Raw genomic sequence first — 18,879 nt, forward strand, 5'->3', positions numbered from 1 at the left:
AACCTGGTTGGCATGTTTATCAATAAATTCTCATTTGTATAGATTAGATACAAGTGTCTGTCCGTATCCGTTCACTGTCTCTGGATCAACTCATGCCTAAAGATCGACTCTTTAGGCATAAGAGCTCTTGATCCGAATAGCCGTTTCATACTCGTCTGATGTGACTCTCAGCTGCGGCTTACGAACACGTAATATAAAGCCAGGTACTCGAAGGTGTAATATGATACAGCCTTACTTAATAAGGTCATCCAAACCGATTTCGGCTACGGCGGTAAATCTCAAGAGAAATTAGCCAACTGCGCAGGAGACACAGGTACACTCTCTATTCTCAAGCTCTCATAATCCGATGGGACGGCAATCCGATAAGACCAGAAAGAGTTCAGGCGCAGGACCAACGGCTTCATGTACTTTCGGATGCACGGGAGACATACACACACACTTCCAACTTCCAGGCCCCGGGTTGCTACTGAGAATTTTCTGACAAAAAAATCTAATAACTTTTTATTGGCCCGAGCTGGTAATTGAACCCAGTACCTCCGGGTCAGCGGCCTTATATCTAGCCATTAGACCAACGAGACAGTCACTTAATATAATAAATGCGAAAGTATTTGTCACGCTTTCACATCTTAACTACTCAACCGATAATCTTGAAATTCCACACACGTTGTCAGGGATACAGAAAAGGGCATAGTGTCGCCACCATCTCCATGGCGGAAATCTAATGATTTAGTACAAATAGACTAATGTAATCATTAGTCTATTTATACATATTTATTATATTGTATAAAATAAACTATGAATGTTGTTATTAGATTTTTTCACTGTATGGCCGTAAAGTCACTGGCGAATGGATGGTAAGGTGCAATATGCAGGCGGTAAAGCTTAAGCAAACACTCATGTATTCAACGAAATTATGTTATACCATGTTCCTATATTTAACGAATCGTTATTAAACATCAGTATACGTTTATGAGACACGGTTAACAAGCCTTTAAAAACGTCCCAATAAGTTTTTACGATAGAACTGTCATGTGATATTGAAACTTAAGAAAATTTTATACGAACACTTTTTATGACGCCTCGTATTGTTTCTCTAATAAATAGTTTCTTGAACAAAGTAACCAAACAGTAACGTAAGCATTGTATAAAAAAACGAACATCGAATAGCCGCTAATTATACAACCCTGATAAACAAAAAAGGACGCCTAAATAATACACTGGCCGCCAAAAAAATCGACCCACCCGTATTTTTTTACTTACAAAGTTGTTATCTTAACTATGCGACGACCTAGGTGGATTGTTTTACTTATGGGACATACATTTAACATTTTATTACCCACTTGATATTGATTTGGAGGAGTTGTAAGTGTTATTGAGGATATTTGGAATATTTTTAAAGTATTGATAAGAAAACGTTACTTTGTGCACAAAGTGCATGGTTAGTTTATTTCCAGTTCTTAACGCGGAGTCATCATCAGCGGAGCAGTCGGTTCGATGTTTATTATTGATTAAGTGTATGAAACTTTGTTGAAACAATAATTTTAATAAGTTTAAACATAAAAAATGGATACTACTGAAGCAGAAGCTGCTCAAGTCGTAGCTCTTATTCATGAGGGGTTAAGTCAGCGAAATGTGGCTAGAACACTAAAATTAAGTCGTTCAGCGGTGCGAAGAGTGTACAAACACTACTTGGAGACTGGGGAGTATCGCCGGAGACCAGGATCTGGCAGGGGGCGTGTCACGAACCCGACCGATGACCGTTTTATTGGTTTGACGTCTTTAAGAAACCGACATCTTTCGGCTGTTGACGTTCAAGGTAGACTCCGAGAAAGTCGTGGAGTGTCTGTGAGTGAAAATACTGTAAGAAGAAGACTTCGAGAGCAAAACTTAACCCCTCACAAGCCAGTAACAGGACCAAAACTCACAGCATCCCATCGACAAGCAAGACTACAATTTGCTAGGCAGCACGTCGATTGGACACTGGACCAATGGGAGACAGTATTGTTCAGTGATGAAAGCCGAATGTCTCTAGTAGGCTCTGATGGACGACGTAACGTCATGCGAAGGCCAGGAGAATGCTACTCTCAGTGTTGCATTCGAGAAACAGTCCGATTTGGTGGAGGCTCTACAATGTTTTGGGGAGGTATTTCTTTGACGGGACGCACAGAGCTGGTTTTTTTCCGTAATCGTGCTGTTAATGCTGAAACTTACATAACGGACATTCTGGAGCCTCATGTGATGCCTTACGCTGGATATATTGGGGATAATTTCCAACTTATGCACGACAACGCACGACCTCACGTCGCTAGAATTGTTAAAGACTATCTCAGGGAAGTCGAAATTCCAGTTATGCAGTGGCCAGCCAATAGTCCGGACTTAAACCCGATAGAGCACCTCTGGGACCAGCTAAAACATACGGTTCGAGCACGAAATCCAATTCCAGAAACCCTGAATCAACTGGAAGCTGCCCTAACTGAAGAATGGCAACGGACCCCACAGGAAGACATTAAAAAGCTAATCAGGTCACTTAATAGGCGTATGCAGGCAGTGATTAGGTCAAGAGGAGGAAACACTCCCTATTAAAGTAAGATTTAGGCACCCAAATTTAAAAACAAACGGCATAATCGTTTTGTACACAAAAAAATAAAATTGCGTAAAATTTTGTGTTTTCGTGTTTTGTCACATATTAACCTAAAAACCTATTTTTTGCGCACTGTTTCTGTTTTTGTACAATCCTACAATTGCATTTTTTCATTATCAATCTTAAAAATATAAATATGTGGTAGTTTAAAACCATACGATAGCTTTTTTACAAAAAATGTAGGTGGGTCGATTTTTTTGGAGGCCAGTGTATTTACATATTTAGTTTCATATGTTAAAACATTCGATTCTCTGCCAGAATTAGTTTTTTGACTACTTTTTAAGCTCTAGTTTTTAAGCTTTAGTTGTAGGTTGTGTAGCTCGCGTCGTAATTCAGAAATGCTAAATATCAATTTTCATAGCTCTTCATCTTTATGGATTAAATTTTCAAAAGTGTTTTTAGTGCGAACATATTTTCATGATGATCAGTTTGGGCTGTGCGTCGATATGTCAGTCAATCAGTCGGTTTTTTTTTTATATACATTATATGGATATATGTATATGGATTAAAGAATCCATTTTGAAATACTGGACAAAAAGTCATATGTCAAATTCGCCTAAGCACAATTAACATTCGTTTTTATTTTAATTCGCGGAACATTTTGAGGAAATATGCATTGAACTATAGATGATGATTATTTTTTTATTATTGTTCAATCTTATTCATACTTAGTTATTAAATAAACTTGTTATTTATATTATGATGTCATTCTATAAACATACAGATGTTATGTTAATTATTTCGTTCAGTTGAAATAATTCACTGTTGTTAATCAATAATATTGTCTTCGTATTATCTGTTATATTAACCGACTAATTTGTTAGTATAATGGTCAAATTAGACTTATTTTTTTACCAAAATACGGCAAAGCAAAAAGGAGAGTTATCATAACTTCTTAGCGAATTATCGTAATTTGACAAATGAGGTATCGTTGGAAGTGTCTTGATGGGCCACTGGTTGGAGGCCTGGTGACGTTATTCATTTGAAAATGGCCTACTAGGAAATATATATTTTTTTAAACAGGAAGACCAGTGGACCATCTGGTGATAAATGGTCATCATTGCTCATTAGTAGATATTGGCGCTGTATGCAATATTAACTATTCCTTGCATCGTCAATTCTCCATTAACTACTGGCTCACTCGTCTCTTAAACCGGAATGCAACAATGCTTATTAAATATTGCTGTTTGGCATGTTATAAAGACAAAAAACTAAAAAAAAGCGATGGTAGGTAATATATAAATATATTACGTGTAAGTTGTATATATAATAAACGATACATATTGAATATTATAAGTACATAAAAAAATTCAAATGAGAATATTTTCTTGATTCATACTTTTAAAAGTGTTTTTTCAGCAGTCGGCTTTTAGTTTTTGAAATTACTTTTTATTCATTTGCATATTTTGCAGTAAATAAATACTGTAAAATTTATACTATTGTATTGTATTGTATTGTTGTATTATTTACTTTGTTGTAGTTTTATCGAGATGTCGCAACTCACAACTTTTAAAATAATAGCGGGTACATACACATTACAGAGTATATTTTGACACATACGTAAGTATTTCTGTATTATTTTCTGACGATACCTCTTCAGTTTTTAAAGTTGTTAGGAACCAAACTAATATTCAGGATGTAAACAGTGCATTAACACAATTGGTTTACAATAAATAATTTCATTTTAACCGCCAAAAATAAAATGTAACAAATTAACGTTTTAAGCTGATATTAAATAAACAACCATTAACTTTAGACTAGAAACTTCGCTAGAATGCTCATTTATCATCCCTAACAGAAAGATTCACATACGTGGTTAGGAAAGCAACTAGCTTATATTCATCCTTTTATTATATATTTTTGTGTTCTTAGTATTATATCTTACGGGATATTACTTCAGGGTAAAGGTACAGATAATGTAATTGGTTTTATTCTTCTAAGTGCTCTCCGGTCTATTTATATTCTTGGAGTCAGAGTATTACTTTACCTTTATAGGCAAATCGTAAGAAAATCGACTAATATTGAGTCCATGTTCACACTTTTTATATAAATAAAATTATATTATGATTTCCTTACGTAAATTATATTGTATATAGTTAACTATGTATTTTATTTGAGGATAATAGCTACTGAGTTACTTGCCGGTTCTTTTCGGTATAATTTACATTTCGAAACAGCCTTGCATTCGATTGAATCTTGTAACATGACGATTCAAAATTGCTGATAAGAGCCTACAAGTAAATAAAGTATATTTTGATGTTGTTTTTTTTACACAAGCCGCCGGTTTTATTGCCGATAACGTGTCAACTCGGAAAATTGTTGTGTTAATCGCTTAAAATTTTGCTATTTGGGTGAAAAGCAAAATTGATTTTGTTTTGAACTCATTTTGTATAGTTCAGAGTTTAAAATATAATATTATGTCTAAACTACATTATATTTTAAGGGTTTTATCTTATCAAAAACACAAACGACGCTTGGGTGATATTTGATGTTTTTTCCAGCTTTAAGCGCGCTTTTAAAATCGTGGATGATAAACTTGTAAACAACATCCCTAACATTTATGGACAAAACAATAGAAAACATTATCTGCTAAAGCCACGAGCGAATTTTAATATAATTATAGCTGTAAAAACAAATAGCAATTTCGGCTTCTTTTTGTTTGAGTTTTTATATACGTCTTCAGGTAACGTATTATTCATATATATTATTGTTTTTCCGCCCACATTATCTCCTTCATATCACCATTGCGTATCACCAAGGTCTATTTTTTATTAACGTTGTATATAAATGTTAAAATGTTACGCATGTAAACCTTCACTTATTCTGTGAATTGATGATTTCTAACTCCGACCTCAATGTCGTTAAGTATGAAGTAAGTAATCGACATTCATATATATATGTTATACCTACAGCCAAATCAGCTTGGAGAAGTTTTTTCGTTTGTAGTAGTACACCGTCAGCAGATAAATAAATAGTTTTTATATGTTTTTATTTTTATAAGTAGGTACTTAATATATAATATTATTAGCGGCCCGCCCCGACTACGTCCGGGTTGAACAATTTTTGAATCTATTTTACTATACGCTTACAATAACAATACTACTTTTATAGGAAAACAATGATACCTTGGTTTACATTATTGCAATTTTCATGGGGATTTCATATTTTTTGAAAATAAAATATAGCCTATGTTACTCGCTGATAATATAGCTTTCTATTTGTGTATTTATTACTCTTCTACAATGGAAAAAATCTTCAGTCCAAACCAAAACCAAACCAAAGTCTTCAGAAATTTGCCTTAAACGTGCTCCTCGAAAATAATTTAATAAAGTCCAGTGATGACATAAACTAATGAGATTGGATGGATCCACCAAGGTGGTCAATATTACCGCGAACACAAAAAAAACCTCAATTATTTATTAAACCTTTTTTAAGGCGTGGATAGTAAGCGTGGATAGATATTTGAGTTACATTAAACGTTATCGAAATTACTTAAATATATATAACAGTAACAGCCTGTAAATGTCCCACTGCTTGGCTAAGGCCTCCTCTTCCTTTTTGAGGAGAAGGTTTGGAGCTTATTCCACCACGCTGCTCCAGTGCGGGTTGGTGGAATACACATGTGGCAGAATTTCGATGAAATTAGACACATGGTTTCCTCACGATGTTTTCCTTCACCGAAAAGCACGAGATGAATTATAAACATATATATATATATATTTAAGTATATATATACTTAAATATATATGTGTTAATTTATATAATTTATAGCATTTCATCTTCTCTTCAAAAAATGTATAAACAATTAGAACATAATAGAAATAAATAAGCAAAGGCCCCTCTGTTTATGTAATTATTCGCTTTTTGCTCCTAAGTTCTCCGCGGGGTATATTTCTTGGTAAAGCCCAATCCCGCAAGGTCAACGACGTATATCCACGTCATAATAAACAAAAAAAAAAATAAGTGAATATACGATACAGACGAATTAGGACCCTCATTTTTTTAAAGTTGATTTAATTTATTTGCTTAATCTAAAAATAATTTTATTTTGTTTTTTTAATCTTAGAATGCGCATTATTATTATACAAATTTTCGAGCTCAATACATAGGAATATTCAATTCATAATAAAAGTTATTGCAGTTGTAGTTAAACCTCGCGTTAATTTTTTTTTCCATTTTTATTCCCGTTCCTTCCAGTCTTTCTCCTCGCGTTTTTAAAGTAGCGCTGGCGAGTAATTCAGTTCCGCACTCCGCCTATCGTTCTAAGTAGCGTTTGGCTGTTACAAAAATGCCTTTGACATTTTTTTTAAAAGTAGCTATACTTTAAGCTATCAAAGACGTTACTTTAAGCTATTAAATCTACTACTACTACTGGCATTGAAATACTGATGGCATTGAATTTTGTACATTTAATTTAAAAAATAATTCAACACATTTTTATTAACTGTAAACATTGATTAGTAGCGATCTGCTTCAATCAAAGCGATTAGTCTTGGATTGATATTTGGAAGAATTTGATATGACGTAATAAGCAAAATATTATATATAGCTGCTTCGTACGTGTAACACGAGGATTTTATCGCGTGATAATTATGAACCAATGAAAATATAGAAATTCGCTCACCGATCTTGTTGAATGTTGTATATCTAATTACAATATTTTTATATTGGTACTCCGAAATTTTATTATCTTTGTTTTTCATTCTGTACTTTAGTTATGTCTGTATATTGTGAACGCATAAGTTTTAAATAAAAGCAATTAATTTCTTCGTCAAAACTGTATTCTTTATTTTCAAGAGATCTATTAGCCCGTACTATTTTAATCCATCCATAAAAAAAAAAGCCGAGATGGCCCTGTGGTAAGAACGCGTGAATCTTAACTGATGATCGTGGGTTCAAACCCGGGCAAGCACCACTGAATTTTCATGTGCTTAATTTGTGATTATAATTCATCTCGTGCTTAACGGTGAAGGAAAACATCGTGAGGAAACCTGCATGTGTCTAATTTCACTGAAATTCTGCCACATGTGAATTCTACCAACCCGCATTGGAGCAGCGTGGTGGAATAAGCTCCAAACCTTCTCCTCAAAAAGAGGAGAGGAGGCCTTTAGCCCAGCAGTGGGACATTCACAGGCTGTTACGGATTACGGATTTTAATCCATCGTAACTTAAATTATTTAAATTTTTAAACAATAAAAATGGTTGCTCACTTATCTATAAAAGATAGACGTCATTAATTATCTATATCTATACTAAAATTATAAATAGAGAGCTTTACTTTTGTGAGTTTGTGTATACGCGGAAAGTAATCGCCGGAACCACGGTACCTGTATGAAAAATTTCTCGCGTAATTTTTTTAAATAGGTTTTCTTTGATTATAAATTCTATCAATAACCATTAAATTCGATGTTTCACATATGCAGGGCGCTTAAACAAACAAACGAACTCCTTATTCATTATAATATATAGATCTACTGATTGAAAATAATAATGTATACATGGATCGTATTGTTATTGAGACGGATGTTATGTGATCATGTAATGCGAAAATAAAACATGTCCCTGACATGATTATTTGCAATAACAACTAATAATAATCGAGTATAAAAACATTCAACAATATAATATGTTACAAAAAATATCGTAAAAACATTTTATAGAGGGAGAGCGATTGTTAACAACGTTATGCCCGTAAAGCGGGCTCTATACTCGCTCATGAATCGTGGCGAAGAACTTTAGCCTCGATTCGAGAAAAATATAGCCCTATACGCTCAAAACGTTCCCTTCACTCTCTTTGTAGCGGGAATAAAAACCGATACTGAACGGGGAATGAAGCGCAAACGCGAAGCCGCGTACCGCGACCATCTACATGGTGCTTTCGCGCCACAAATGTAGAGCATAAGGCCGGTATTACGTGTTATTTTAAAGAATGCCATATATGGCAACCAATAGGAGTCTTTAAGTACCAACCAACATAATCGAATTTAAAAAAATATTTGATTAAAAAACGATATTTCAAAGCGATTTTGAGTCGCTATTACCTCACAGGTTAGCCAAATTATAGGTAATGTATAGTTAAAATTTAAGTCGATTACAATAACGAATCAAAGGACTATTTATATTCCTTGCCTGGCAATTCTGAAGTATATTTCCTTTAATCATAGGTCACTAACTCTTGTAATGTTAGGCGATTTCGATGACCACGTACCACGTAAGTTACGATCTTAATCGTAAAAATAACTTTTATAAACCTAATTTACTTTATGACAGATTATAGTTTGAGAATAAAGGCTATATATATGTTTATATATTGCATATCATTAATTAACCGAGAGACTTTGACTGATTCGTTGGTCTAGTGGTTAATAGGCTGCAGATTCTGTCCTGGGTTCAAATCCAGGTCGGGGTGATAAAAAAATATTAGGTTTTCTGTCGAAGATTCTCAGCAGCAGTCTGAAAGATGAAAGTGCTTATACTTTCATGCCTCGGCAAGCACGTAAAATCGCAGGTCGTGCGCCTGAGTTCTTTTCGGTAGTGTCAGATTCCCGTCCCAACTGATTATGAAAGTGAGGAAATAGAGAGTGTACCTGTGTTTTCGCACACACTTGTGCACTATAATGTGTCCTGCACTGTTGACTAATCTCTCTTCAAATTGCCGCCATATATTTTTCTTAATAACACTTGTTAAAAAATCAGAAACCGCGTAACTTAACTATTTTATTGTATAATTAAAATCAACCGGCTTACAGACTTACAATTTATAAGTATACAAGCACATGCAACACCTGCTAGTCACACCATTAGTCTAAATTTAAAGCGGAGGCAACTGCGATTCTGCGAAACGCAGCTACTTATATAATAATATTGTATACTAAAACCTTCTTCAAAACGCGGTGCTTCGTTCTGCTATAAGTTTTATGTATATTATTTTCAGTCAGTCTTTAGAACCAAACGTCTCCTCATATATTAGTATAGGTTTATTTCACAATAAAATAAAACTGAGCCTTGTTTTGAACCACATCTATCTTAATATATTCGTTAACATCAGTAACGGTGTTGCCAGAATACAAAAAATACTATTACCATCACCACCAGTCATAATAAAAATATAATATTTAATTCTTAATCTAATATTTATCTATTTACATTAAGAATAAATTCTATTTTTGGTCACATTAATGTAAGCTTTTTATAGATTTTAAAATTTAATTCGGAGTCTTATAAACTAAGCCAAAAGGGCTAATTGCCTAACTGAAATATCTGTTAGTATGCTAACAGATGAAATGAAGCTTTTATTCAAAACTTGTCAAATGTATTTATATTTAGCTCAATATCCTATTGGAAAGCTTGGTAATAATTATATTATTTGTATTTGTGACTTTGTAAATAGTCTCGGGTTAATGATTCATTCGAATTATTTCACTCGATAGCTAATTCGAAATAATAGTTATTTCCTAACTTATTTTTATAGAGTGTAATATCAAAGAACGCTTTATTTCGAAAAATAATTAGGTTGAATTTCAAATTACCTGTATTTTTTTAATAAAATCGTTAACGGCGGATAACCTGTGATAAGGAATATAGTTATATACTCATAATCCTTAGATTTTGTAAGTAAATTCGGAACCAGTTGATAGTAATAGAATAATTTGACGTTATTTCTTACAGAAAATTACATCGACACATAAAATCATCATCAATAATTTTTTATTTTAAATAATTAACATTTGCTTACTTCAATTCATAGTATTATTAGGTTTGTTGACGTTAATATGTTAATTACCTGCGACCGTACGTCGTAAATATGTAATTGAACGCGGATCTTATCAATCCCATTGTCCATGCCATTTCTGCTCCGCGATATCTTAATTACAACCCGAAATACCTTTTTTTTGCCGCGTTGAAAACAAAGAATGCTTACATACTACTAGTGCAGTCATTAAATACATTTCAAATAGCATGTAAACCGAAAAGGCCGATTGTGTGAAATTGTTTGTACATAAAAGCTTAATGCGAAATTTTCGGGCATGATTTCCTTACTAGATTTTTCCGATATCTCGCAAAAAGAATGATATGAAAATTAAGATTATATACTCCTTGTTATTTTTGCGCTCTACAATTTACGACATATGAATTTCTTTATCTACCATTAATCGTTATTGAAATGCGACAGATATTGTTTTTCGCGCAAAGACAATGTAGTAAGCGCGATATTTTTTTTATTATTATAAGAATAAAACGTAAGGGCTTTATAAAAATTCCCGAGAGGCTGCCGTCGATTATTTCTACATATAATTCGTTATCATTATACATACAATATTTTAGCATTTTTGACCTCCCTTCTTTGACCTTTTGACCTTTTAATTTCTGTTGCTTTTAACGTTTATGTTCAAAAATCATGTAAAAAGTAAGTATTACTACTAAAATGCAATTAAAAACAACTGTAAGTGTAAAAAACCGTAAGCGACTAAAACAGACACATATATATTATTTTTTTAAAAGGATGTTTGAAAACAAGCAAATGTGCTAAGTGGTGGTAAATAGGCACTTCTATTCATAGACATTGACATAACATCGCGAATGCGAATTTACTCCACAATTATTTGTTATCATTAATTATTAATTCTTTTAAGATCTGTCAATTTCGATGTTTCACAACTACCGGGGGTCACGTGAAACTGAACTCAACTGAATGGAATTTAATGAAAACTGAATAAGTTGTTCTTCATATAAATGTATTGTTCATAGTAGTATAAGATTTTAATAGATGGCTTAAAGGCCTCATGTTCAGCTTCGCTCCAGGAATAAAATAGACCTTTAATACACTTAAATGACACTCTTCTTCTAGGCGAGAAGGCGTTTGCTAAGCCGTGGGTACTTTTTCTTTGCTATTTCATTATCCAGTCTATACAGTAACTATTTTATCACATGGATTTTTTTCTTTCATAAATATAAAGACAAACTTGCGTCTTTATAATATAAAGTATTAATACACAATAAAATGAGATTCACTATTAAATATTCTACATAAAAACTGGTCACAATGCAGGAAGATCATCTGACGTCATTATGATGAGCCGTGATGCTCATTTCCATTAATTTAAATAGAAAATATAATTATAAACAAGTTTCTAAATCTAATATGTTAACACTAACACGTGTTTTGAAATTGCTAAAAATCCGGCTCATTAATTTATTTATAAGTTTATTTTAAGATGTATTATATACATTGACATTTCTATTATTTATTTGCTAAAAGTCTAGACAGAATTTTTATCGAATTTATAGTTTGCTGTTAACACAAATGGCGTCGACATCATCACCGGGCGGAGGACGAATCTTCAAATACTCTGCCGGATGTTGTGAGCTCACTCAAGGGCTCAGAATATGCGCTTAAGGGTGCCTCCCTTGGGGCCGAACTTCGGCTTAGGACGCCGTCGACGTTGAGAGGGAGGAAATTACGTGCTGAGTATTAGCCCGTCATACGACTAAGCGCGGACGGGTTGTAATGAACTGGTATATACAAAGCGTTGATTGTACGCACTCAAGTATGCGAAACTTCTGTTGTTTTACTTTCGCACTGCATCACGTGAAGATATTATAAGACGCGATGCATACACTTCGATTTATTAAATTTTAATATATGCAATTATAATTTTTGTCAAATATACGTATATAACCAGCTAATCGTCCCGGCTTCGCACGCGTAAATAAGAAGAAAAATGTATTTTGGATAGGATTTGTATAAAATCCGTTCTTATTGAGCGTCTACGTCGGGAAATGAATAACTGTGACAATTTTCAAGTCAATCGTACGGATAGCCTATAAGATCTAGTGATAAGTAATATTTCGCTATGCGATAATAAATTGGTAAAAGATCGTTCAAGATTTTTTATACATTATCTATGAACGGTATTATTACAGTATTCTATAAAAAGTGACTTTATTATTTACCCGTGAAATGTTGATACTTGACATATGGCGATATATTAATAGCCTTTAATTCTTCGTTTTCCACTTTGGTATCCAGCTATCCACGGGGTTGGTTCTGAAGGTCGAAATTTCGAGAACGAAAACGTTGAAACCAAAAACTTACCGTGCTTTCTTTTGCAACACCAGCGCCGTACACCTCATTAATCCTTCGAGCTGTTTCTGCAGCACTGGTGCCACGGTAGAACTCTTACTCGTAAATATACCGATATTTCATGTTTTCAATTGTGCGGTAATAAGCGACGCCGAAGACAAAAAAATAATGAGGAAAAAACAAATGAATGACTGTTTTCAAAACTCAAATGTACCAGCTAAATGAATTTGGAATTCTTAACCAAAAAGGAGATATTTCAGATCAAAGTGGTCAGTACGACAAAACGCCAATTTCATATGTAAGGACATAATATTACGATTTTGATGCGTGTATTCTTGAAATGTTAATGTCGTATATCATTTTTTGTCATTTCAAGTCTGTTTCCTGTGGTGTGTTTCGAGTTTGATCTTACAGAAAAGTCTTACTGCACTCGTTTATAGTGTAAAACAAAATTTTAGTCAGACAAAATTAACCGCGTGTTCAGTGTATGACAGTTTCGGTACGGAGCAATCGGGGCGTGCTTATGAGTCAACAGCTGATATGTTTTTATTTGAATACTAACACGATATGGTCCCCTCTATATTTTAAGTCTGTGTTCCTCTATGTATGTATACAATAGATTTGCTTTTGTGTGTATTCAAAGTGGTTACAGTTGATACTATTCTTTCATTCAGTAAGTGTTAATACATTCATACGCTATATCCGATATTGTGAGTGACTGTTATTCGCGCTTCATGATTCATTTCGCGTGTTTAACATATAATTAGAAAATTTGAATTACAATAATTATTAAAATTTATAACAACCTTTTTTGTACGGCTCTGGCTTAATAAATGAATAATTTATCTTTTTGTTTCTCGTGATTTACCGAACACGATTGAATTGCGTTCTGAAATAAAAATCAATGCTGTATATAATTTTATTTTTATTGGCCTTTATGTCTTTCTTCGTATACGTAATTTAAGAAATATTAACCATTCCTCACATTGCCAATGCGCCACGAACCTTGGGAACGAAGATGTAATGTCCCTTGTGCCTATTACGGTGGCTCACTCACCTTTCGAACCGGAACACAACAATACCAAGTAAGACTATTTTTTGTTTTCTGGCAACACCGTTACTGATGGTAACGAATATATTAAGATAGATATGGTTATATACTCTGTGGTTATTACTGCTGTGTTCGTTAAACAAGGCTCTGTTCTATTTTATTGTGAAATAAACCTATACTAATATATGAGGAGACGTTTGGTTCTAAAGACTGACTGAAAATAATATACATAAAACTTATAGCAGAAAGAAGCACCGCGCTTTGAAGAAGGTTACTACCGATTATTCATTATTAATAAAAGTTTCATTAAGGTGAATAGTTTTATTTAATCCGAGTTTAATAGATTAAAAAAATACTGTATTAATTATATCCAACGGGGTAGATAGATGACCAGGGTATTTAAGCAACGGAATCGTAGATCGGAAGACATGTATAAAATAAATTTTTCTTCAAGCCATTTAAGTCACTATAAAATATATTAAGTCAAACTTCATAAATTTACAGTAAGATGATTATTAAAAGAATAATCATCGATCTTAAATTAAAAAAAACTCTTTTCTCACCAGAATGACTTACTTTAAAATCACAGACCAATCCAAATACCAAACAATTATTTATCCTTTACTTATACCTACTTAAGCGCGAGCGAAACCGCGGGCAACAGCTATTTATAAATAAAATGTGATTTAGTCTGAAATAATTTCAAACATTTAAAAATAAAAAGAGAAATATTAAGAAAAATAAATTTGTATAAATAACTATATTACCTAGAAACGCGTACTTGTTTATTTATAGATATTTGTGTTCAAAGAACAAAGGATTCGCTATGTACTATAATGCTTGCGTTTCGAATTGAAGTGAAACATATTACATAAACCAATACAAAAATATAGCCTAGCTAAACATTAAAATAATGTAAATAGTTCGAATTCCAAAGAAAAGTCATAAAATAAACGTTAAAAACGAGTGATCACATACGCTTCATCGCAACCTAGAAACGCATATAAAAATATTTCTCAATAGCGTATGAAACTGTGAATAGGTTCAATACGTCTGCAGTTCTTATTTGTATGTAAATAGAGATGTAAATTGAAAATACATGAAATATATACGAGTTTTAGTTTATTGCGTTTTTTTTATAAAATAGGTAATTACAGGCAATTGGACAACCTGATGGCAAGCTATCATCACTGTCGATAGACATTGGTACTGTAAGATATATTTATTCTACCATTCCCTATCATCAATGCGCCACCAACACTTGAAGCTAAGTTTCTCTTACAACGCCATCAGGTTGTCCATTTGCCTCTGCCTGTCTATTTGCAATTAAAAAAAAACTATATATCTCTTGTAGATGTCGAAGAAAGTTAATACATATTATACTATAATGATCTTTACAATGAAATTCAATTCAATGAATATATTAAATATAAGCTGTTTTCATAGATTACAATAACATTCCAACATGTTACAAAAGATATACTTTAAACAACGCTATATTTGATTTCAATAGTTACAGCATCTAGATAGTGAGCTTCGTCTATTAGCTATTTATAGTATTAAATATTATATATGAATAACTGTTTAGATTTAATTTGCTTTTGCCCATGCCTAAAATTGTACTCTTAAATATAAAAAAATATTTTGTGGAATAATCACATACGTAACAAGATGCTTACAAATTAAGGGTACGCTTGGGTTCCATCTACCTCACGCGGGTGATATTCGAGGTTTCTCTTCCTTCAACCAGAAAGAGCCGCTCCGTTGTAAATCAATTCGCATATAACGTTCAATTTAACTACAGCTAGTGTTGCTTTAAACTTTTTGTTTTACTAAATTGGTAGTTGGACGAGCATTTGGGCCAGCTGATGGTAAGTGGTCACAAACGCCCATAGACATTAGCATTGTAAGAAATTAACCATCGTTTACATCGCCAATGCGCCACCAACCCCGGGATCTAAGATGTTACGTGCCTATAATTACAATGGCTCACTCACCCTTCAAACCGAAACACAACAATAACAAGTACTGCTGTTTTGCAGTAGAATATCTGATAAATACCTACCCAGGTGGTACTTACCCAGACGAGCTTGCATAAAGCTCTGCCACCAGTAAAACCTAAGTGCTAAGTATGTAAGTACTTTTATGTCTAGATGGAAATCATGTTCCAGTTGTAAGAATACGTTAATATTCATACACGACTGCAATATGCGAGCTACAAACAACAAGACAAAGTGCGCTTAGATATATCTCTAAAACATGAGTCACGGCGAGGAGCCCTTGAGGCTTGAGCACGGCCGAAAAACCGAAAGCGGATGACAGACGAGGCACGCCTCGATTCGAGGTGCGTGCCGCATAATTATGTAAGCCGTGTATTAGAGCTGCCACTGACCCGTACGTACCTTTATTAATATTATTATCAATATACATACATATAGTGTACGGGACACTGTGTTTTTATTCCTCTTATTAATCCATGAAAATGTAAACTATTCTCAATTTAAACTCGTAAGCATAAAATATATACTGAATACTATTATATACATGTTATAAAAGAGTATATGATAAACTATGAAAAAACAAACACAAAGCGCCATGATTAAGCGACCTTAGAAACGGAAGAGAGAATTAAGTATGGACATTAACTCGACTCCAAGGCTTAGCATACTAGACTGTTGTTACCACGTCGTTACGTACAACACAGTACAAATGTAAGTGGTTTTACACATAGATCTAGCAGTCGGAGCGATTCAATTACGAATATGGCGCTCAACGGCACAACGGGTTGTGGATAATAAATACATTCTAAACAGAGTTTATAGTCTGTGCATTAAGTACACTTTACACATACAGTTTACTGTATACAATTACTTATCATATTTATATTGATAATTGATCGTTATTATTTCTATAAAATTTCAAATATCAATATGCTTCAGTTGCTCTATGAAATGTTTTTTTTTCTGTAAATATATTAGGACTCATAATGAATGACTAATTTCTTCCTCCACAGACAATTGCGTTCGTGCCGTATAAATATTGATCTTTTATGGCTTATTTACATTATATTATTAATGTAATTAACTGTACATGTATATATGTCATCGGATAATTGTAAGAACAGTTGGCATCTTGTAATAAGTCTAGTGCTCATAGTGGCGCACATATCTATTGGTTTTAATATAACGATTATTTTTCTGTTTTTTTTCTAATTGACTTGTTGCTGTTGGCCCAAATGGTCTCGACAGCGTCTAATATAACGAGCAAAGAAAAAATTCATTTAAAGTATAAACTCACTAACCGAACTTAACCCTAAGATCATAAACTATCGAAATTTTATATGTTTTATTGTAAATTTAATGTTTGACAGTTTCTAGATTTATTACAAACTAGCGCTTTTTAAAATAAAATAAAATAGATTAATTATAAGGAACTTCGTTGCTAGGCCGAACTTAATTGTGCGTACAATTAAATATTCTGCAAGAGTAATGTTAGTATGTTTACATCAAAGTCTGCTTTTAAACGATCGTTAAATCTACTACAAATGTTCCATTAAATTGTCATTGTACGCCGTTAAGTATAGAGTACCGACCGAACATGGTTGATATGTTTTTTACTGTGTGACTGGATAAAATATAATACCTGCTTATCTGTCAAAGCTATTTTATTATATGTATAACGTATTTTTTATAATTATAAAATATAACAACGTTTGTTTAGCATTTCATGCATACAAATATATTCCAACATAGTTTAAAATGATAAACATATAGAAAAATAATAGAGGGATTTATAAAAAATATTGTAATTGAAATATTTTAGCTATGTATTAAATATAAATGTTCTAAAAGTTATCGCAAAAAAACCAGTATTATTGGAAAGTTATTGCCTCGTTTGTTTAGTGCACAATGGTGCAGCTCCTGAGGTTCTGGGTACTAATCGGGTTCGGGTCGAAAAAAAATTGGAAAGTTTTTCTATCAAGAATTTAGAAGGGAAGTTCTTACACTCCTGTGTCTCGTAAGGCCTGTGCCGATCTCTCTTTGGTTGTATCGCATCTCATCGAATTATGATAGCGGGAATAGAGTGTGTTCTTCACTTACTTATGCACTATAATATCTCCTATGAATTTTGGTCATTAATATTTTTATACATCGTAATATCTGTTTAAATAATATAACGATATTTTAAAAAATATTTGTTGTATCCAAGTTTATTAAATATTAACAATCAATCATTAAAGCCTTCCATATACGTCAAATGTAGACAGGTATTTGCTAGTAATAAGTCAATATCGATATTGTTGATATATAATAATTTAACTGTATATAATAAACGACTGCCACGTTGGTCTAGTGGCTAGATATAAAGCTGCGGATCCCAAGGTCCTGCGTTCAAAATCAGGGTCGGGACGATAAAAAATTAATAATAACTAATAAATGGTTTTTCCGTCGAAAAATTCTCAGGAGACCACGCGAAGCCATTGGTCCTATGCCTGAACTCTTCCGGTCGTGTCGGATTAGCGGGTGAGGTATAGAGAGCGTACCTGTGTTTGCGCACACACTTTTTTTTTTATAAAATAGGAAGGTGGACGAGCATATGGGCCACCTGATGGTAAGTGGTCACCAAACGCCCTTAGACATTGGCATTGTAAGAAATGTCAACCATCGCTTATAGCCAATGCGCCACCAACCTTGGGAACTAAGATTTTATGTCCCTTATGCCTGTAATTACACTGGCTCACTCACCCTTCAAACCGGAACACAACAATATCAAGTATTGCTGTTTTGCGGTAAAATATCTGATGAGTGGGTGGTACCTACCAGACGAGCTTGCACAAAGCCCTACCACCAGTACTTGTGCACTATAATATGTCCTGAGAGTCTTCCTTGAGATTGGCCGCTGTGGCTGAATTCGATCAGGAAGAGATCATTATATAATAACCGTTGCTGTAATACTATAATTAGTATAAATACATATAACCACATATTATATATCTTAAAATACTCTAAATATTTTACGACTAGCCGTTTTCAGTAGCGTTTTTATTAAAGCCTGTTTCATAGTTTTTCACTTTCATTAACGTAGTCCTCGGTGGTGCTACTA

General features: G+C 33.4%; 2 protein-coding genes across 3 annotated transcripts in view; one reads left to right on the forward strand and one right to left on the reverse strand.

Moving 5' to 3' along the window:
- LOC126775288 (calcium release-activated calcium channel protein 1-like) overlaps positions 1-18,879 on the reverse strand; it is a 58,486-nt gene that overhangs the window by 35,855 nt on the left and 3,752 nt on the right. The window lies entirely within an intron of this gene.
- LOC126775297 (methyl-CpG-binding domain protein 4-like) overlaps positions 1-18,879 on the forward strand; it is a 34,019-nt gene that overhangs the window by 6,510 nt on the left and 8,630 nt on the right. The window contains exon 2 of one of the 2 annotated variants that reach the window (XM_050497130.1): positions 4,122-4,201. The exons of the other annotated variant lie outside the window; for it this stretch is intronic. The gene's annotated coding sequence lies outside the window, so the exon portion shown is untranslated. The remainder of the gene's footprint in view (positions 1-4,121; positions 4,202-18,879) is intronic. 2 annotated transcript variants of the gene reach the window in all.

This window comes from Nymphalis io, chromosome 18, assembly GCF_905147045.1.
Source record: "Nymphalis io chromosome 18, ilAglIoxx1.1, whole genome shotgun sequence".
NCBI lineage: Eukaryota > Metazoa > Arthropoda > Insecta > Lepidoptera > Nymphalidae > Nymphalis > Nymphalis io.